This window comes from Mus pahari, chromosome X (assembly GCF_900095145.1).
Source record: "Mus pahari chromosome X, PAHARI_EIJ_v1.1, whole genome shotgun sequence".
Classification (NCBI taxonomy): Eukaryota; Metazoa; Chordata; class Mammalia; order Rodentia; family Muridae; genus Mus; species Mus pahari.
This window is the reverse complement of record NC_034613.1, coordinates 1175452-1181991: the sequence shown is the minus strand read 5'-3', so window position 1 is coordinate 1181991 and position 6540 is coordinate 1175452.

Genomic DNA, 6540 nt, shown 5'->3' with positions numbered 1-6540 from the left:
TGTGTGTGTGTGTGTGTGTGTGTGTGGTGAGAGGAGCAGCTAATGCATGTAATGGTGTATATGTAGCAGGTGTGGGGGTCAAAGGACAACTTGGTTGCATTTATTCTCCCCTTTCACTTTTATATAGGTTCAGGGATTGAACTCAGGTCACCAGAATTGCAAGGCAAATGCTTTTACCCAATGAGCCATTTCTTTAGCCCTGTACCTACTTTTGTGTGTGTAATTGTTATTGGGTTATTTGTGGAACTGAAAGACAGGTACAAATAAGTGTTAGTTATCTTGGTGTTTCCCCCCCGAAGCTTTCCACAGTTGACTGCCATCGACATAAGGGTACCCAGCAGTAAGTGAGTTGTTAGTGTTTGTTGAGACAGGGAACACGATATACAACATTACCTAATCTAAATCTCCCAGTCTGATGATGAAACAGCTCTCCAGCGAGCATATGGCTAAACACATAATTTCAGATCTGATAACTGCTAGGAAGAAAACAAAAAGCATTTTAGAGGTTAAGGCTTTACTTCATACTTGGACTGGGTACCCAAATGTGGCCTCTCTGAGAAGGCACCATTTCCATTCATGTGGAAAGACAGAATTGTTAAGGAGTGCAAGGATGTGTTGTGGGAACTGGAGACAGTGTTCCAACTGATTAGAGGAATGCCACAGAGAGAGGAAACCAGAAGGACTTGCAGGATTTAAAGTCCGTTCTAGATTACACACATGGTTGGTGACAAATGAGAAGAGAAATTTGAATGAAAAGTTTGTGGAGTTTCTAGGTGTCCTTTAACAAGAGATCTTGAAGATCTCTCTCTCTCTCTCTCTCTCTCTCTCTCTCTCTCTCTCTCTCTCTCTCTCTCTCTCTCTCTCTCTCTCTCTCTGCATTTCCTGGTAGTGATGAAACCCAATTCCAAACGCACGAAAATATCCAGCTTGAAGATATTGAGAATCCCCTCTGGCCAAACTTTTTGGACACTAGAGACTGCTTCGCAAGGTGGGGAGGTAACATCCAAAGGTGTTTTACAGATAGTATAGGCTAAGCCTCTTCAATTTAGCTTTTAAGAGAAAGGAAACTTGGAAGGTTAGGCAATGATACTGGGAGGGAAACCTGCCTACCAGGGTCAGGGAAAGACAGTGGATATTGAAAGAAAGAGGACAGAATAGTCGGAGTAGTTTGACATCTTCCCTTCATCTGCCCTTTTTCAATAGAAGGTATCGATTCTGAAACTATTGGACGCAGTGTTAGACAATAAGCTGTGAGGGTTGGGTAACCTTAGCAAATTATGTTACCTCTTTGAGCCAGCGTTTTCACAGAGAGTTACTGATGAGATTACATAATTTGGAAAGCAATAAAAAAACAGAGCTTGACATAACACTAGGCCAACAATGCATGTTCTCAATCCCTATTTTCTCTCATTGACTGAAAATACAAATGGATTTTGGATTGTCCAGGCCACTGTGTACTTCTCGGAGGCTGAATTACAGAGCCACTCAGCTGGGAGAACCGTTAGTGATCAGTTGTTCTTCCTTAATTTGATGCATGAAGAAATTAAGACCCAAGGGAGGCAAATACATTTGGAGGAAAAGAGAAAAGCTTTTATAAAAGTAAACGGTGTGAGCGCAATGCATCAGGGGATTAGCACACCTGCAGCGCTATGTTAGTAATATGCAGTTTGGAAGTGTGGGGAGGAAAGAGGAAGAGGAGAGGAGAGGCAAGTCCGTAAAAGAGGCAAATGCCAGGATATAATGTGCTTTAGTGGTAAAGTCAGGTGGTTGGCGTTTATCTAGGCTATCATTGTCCATTAAGAATACAATATAAGCCAACATGCAATATAAAATTTCCTGGCAGTTACACTAATAAAAAATAGGAGGAGACTGGTATATATGGCTCAGGACTAGTGTACATGCCTACTGTACAAGAATTCCATTCTCAGCACCAAATAAAAAATAATAATAAAAGAGGAAAGTTATATTCAAAACATCATTTTAACATGTAATAAATATCAGTGATTATTAATGAGACTTAAATATTTTTCTGGACTTGACATCATTATGTATTTACACCGGCAATGTATTTCAATCTGAAAATAGCCACATTTACAATGATTCAGAAGCATCCATGGCTGAGGGTGGGGCTAGTAATGTGTTTGTGTTATGGCAGAACTGGTATGATATATGCTTCAAAGTTTGTTCATGACAGGAAGGCTGTGTTGGGACAAGAGTCCATCACTGAGGATTTCAGAGTGTAGTCGTTTGAATTCTGTGTGGCACAAGAGCTGTGCTTAAACCACAATTCTACCCTGACACAATATTGCCAGCCCAGAAAAAAAATGAGGTTAGCCCAGAGGTAGTCTGGTCTTTATCCTGATTTATTATTTTTTTTCCACTAGATTGTGTTCCAGTAGTACTCTCTAGGATTAACAGACACGTGCCTGAGAAATATCACATCTCTTTAGAAATTTAGAGCAAATTCCACTTCTGATTCTTAATTCTTCAGTCCTGAGGGAAAATTACCCTAGGTTACTCTTGTGACCCTTCACTTAGAGGTATGTGCCCAAGTTCTGAGGCTTTATTTGCACTGGAGTATTGTCCTGTAAAACATCGATCTAATCCTGTCAAGTCATCTACTCACACTGGCTGCTGCTGAGCTATTCATAGATCCCTGAGCAGGGGATGCAGAGCTGGGAGCACAATGGCATTTGTTTGGTTGGTTTTTAATGTATTCCCATTGCCCCAACTTCCTAGATTCCTTTCCTCACTGTCCTGAGGTTTTGGTCATTGCAAACTTGCCAGAACAGGATAACTAGGACCTGCAACTGGTACTGTTTCTTCTCCCCGTTACCGAGGAACTATCTCCTTGAAGCTAAGAAAATTCTTTTCCCTGCATGTTCCTTCCTTTACTTGCCAACCTTACTTTCATCCCTCTGGGACTCAAGAGGACTATTAATAAACTCAGTAAGTGTTGTTGGAAATGTCAGCTCTCTGATGTGTTAGAAATACTGTGAGAGTCAAGAAGGCCAGAAGTAGCTACCTGCTTGACAGCAGGGAAAGAAAATAGAAACACACAAACAAAAAGGGACATAGTGGGGCAGTGGTGGCACATGCCTTTAATCCCAGCACTTGGGAGGCAGAGGAAGGTGGATTTCTGAGTTCAAGGCCATTCTGGTCTACAGAGTGAGTTCCAGGAAAGCCAGGGATATACAGAGAAACCCTGTGTCGAAAAACGAAAAAAAAAAGGGGGGGGACATAAATGTGTTATCACTTGATACTGGTGCAAATGCATTGATAGAGTTTGATAATGTTAATCAATGTTGAACATGTATATATTTGAAATATTTTAGATAGACATCCAGCATAAATGAGCACTAAAAGACATGTATAAACTAGAAACAATTTAAATGTCTAAGATGGATGATATGAAATATATTGAAAATGTTATATAGCACAGAGAATAAAACAATATGCAACAGCATCATTGAATTTCTCGAACCTAATGTTTAGCTGAGAAAAGTAGATGCTCAAAAATCACACAGTATGATTCTCTCTGTACATGAAGGGTTCTTTTCTAAAATGATAAAATCCAGCCGTGGTGCTAAAAGTCAGTGCTGTGGTCACCTATAAGAAGAATGGAATGAGTAGTGTTTGAGAGGAAGCACAAAGAGACCCCTGGAAGCTAGGAATGTTCTGATTTTTTTGGCAATGGGTGGGTTCAGTTTGGGATAATAAATCTGGAACTTTCTGAAAACAGCCAACAAAAAGCAAAAGAGAAGACAAAGCGCCACCCATCACCCCTGTTGCTTTAGCAACACTCCAGGTGAGAAAGAATAAATGGCTGAGTACTTTTAGGTGGTGGAAGGACATAAGGAAGAGTGTATAACTAACCTGCTTCTAAATTGGACAGAAGGGTAAATGATGGGGCTTCACACTGGAAGAGGTAAGACTAGATGAAGAAGTAATGAATTCTATAGGCACTCATGATGTATTGAGATATACCTGGAAGAGCCTTAGCAAAATGTCCCTCTAGTGTGTCTTTGAGAATGATTCCAGAGAGGACTGATGTATGGCAGAGAAATGGAGGGAAAGAGAACTACAGTGAATGCAGGTGTCATAATTTCAAGTCTGGAGACTTGAAAAATGGAAAATGAAGCTGGCCAGCTTATGCAAGTACCTTTCTCCTGTATGTACATCTATTTCTACTGTCATTGCCTTCCAATGAAAACTCCTACTGCCAGCTCTCTTGGCCATCAGACTGACTCTGCATTACTGATTCCTCAAATCTGAGGTTGCAAGTTTCTTAGACTAACTACTGGCTTTGATGGATCTCCAGCAATTGTTGGACTATCGAGCTTCCAATCATGTAAGATAATTCAATAAATTGATTCTTTCCCCTAGAGAATCCTGGCTTATATAAAACATAGTGAATGCATAGTGTCTAAAGGACATTTATTTGGGGAGGCACAAAGATATAGGATTTAAAAGCGAACGGAGGGCTTTAGTGGTTGAGAGTGCCTGCTGCTGTTGGAGAGAACCATAGTTTGGTTCCCAACACACCTCCTTGGTAGCTCAAAACCAGCAGTAATTTCAGCTCTAGAGGAAGGATGGTAATCTCTCCTCTGACCTCCACAAGAACCTGCATGCACATGCATATACACAGATGCATACACGAAAACTCATTAGAAAAACCCTAATATAAAATTTTACTTATAAAAGTGCCATGAATTCTATTTCTTTTTGTTTGTTTGTTTGTTTCGAGCCAGGGTTTCTCTGTGTAGCCCTGGCTGTCCTGGAACTCACTCTGTAGACCAGACTGGCCTCGAACTCAGAAATCCACCTGCCTCTGCCTCCCAAGTGCTGGGATTAAAGGCATGCACCAACATTGCCCAGCATGAATTCTATTTCTGAATAGACTAGAGCTTAATCACAAAACTTGTAGGGACAAAATAAATGGAGCTTTTTCTCCTCAGTTTCCTCTCATCCCTTCTGTGTGGCTAGAAAAGCGAAATATATGAGGGAATATAAAAGATCAGGAGAGAGTGGCCCTTTTGGAGAAAAAAGGAAGGACTGAGAGTTGAACATTAGGCCTCATTCGTGATAGGCAAATGCACTGCCTCAACACTACACTCTCAGCCCAAACACGCCTTGCCTAAATTGCAAGCTAAAGACGCTATGACGTATGCTAACTGGTCCCGGAAGTCAAGACTTAGAACGTAGCTAGATCCACTTCCACGGACCCAATTCTCAGAACCTTTTTAAACTGCCCTTCTCGCGTGAACCAACAGTTCTCAAAACCGCAATAAACTGTCTTTTTAACGGACCCAACACTTTTAGAACTCTGCTAAACAATCCTCCTCGTGACCCAAACTAACTGACTGTTGTTTGTGTTGATCATGTGAGAAAAGTCAATCATCTCTGCAAATTCGAGCGCTGTGCATAGGCCCAGTACCTGACACATATTACATTCTCAATAAATCTCTATATGCTGTAGCTGTTCATTGGCTAATGAACCAAATGGCACAATGAAGCCTCTATGGCCCAAGCTAAAGCGTAATAGTGAAGTCAAGGCTGATAACCTAACTAAATCCATTTCTACAGACCCAATACTCACAAGACTCCACAGCTAGCTATAGAGTAGTAGGGTGAAAATGGTTAACAATGGACTGTTTATCTAAAAATGGAAAAGGCTTGAATGTACTTATTTTACAGGTTGAAGGCATACAATATATCCTGCCACCCATCCCTCCTCAGTGCACTCCTCGCCTGCACAGTTCCTAGCTCTTCATTCTGACTTCCAGTTCATTCATTGCCTATCCATGATCCCTCCAAACCAAGTTTTTTTTTAATTAATCTTGGCTATAGATTATAATTTTTCAGTCTACAAAACTTTTTAAAAGTGCCACTATCACAAAAGAACAAAAAGGAAAAAAAAGGCTAGGAAATATTCTAGTTGAAAGAAGACTAAAGGGACATGATAAATGCAATACATGGATTTTGGACGGCATTGAGGGTAGCAGCTTTAAAAGCTATTATTGAGATATTTAAGAAGGTTGCATATAAATTGTATGCCTTTATTCCTAGAAAATATATATTACATTGGTGATCATCATGATGTCTGCTCAAATCTTAAAATAGGTCAGCAAAATTATTTTTTATGTAATCATTTTTATTGATACAAGACATGTTGTGTGCTAGATAAAGCAAGATGCGAAATATTAGCAGTTGGAGCAGGATGGAGGGTATGGGTACTCATTATACAATCTTAAATATTCTGTAGGGTTTAACTTATTCAAAATAAAAAGGGGGCAATGAAACATTACCAGTAAAAGAGGTTTTAAAATACACACACCTACACTGCAGCTGAAGAGAGAATTTTCTTGGAGTGGGGCAGGCTGAGAGCATGCATTTAATTGTTCCAGGATCACAGGGAAGAAATAACTGGGAGAAGTTTGTCTTACACTCTCTCCTGTCTCCTCTGATTCTTTCTATCCTTTAGGACCCAAACTCTGATGCTGGCTTTCTTTGGCAATTTCCTAGTTGGGCCTACTCAGC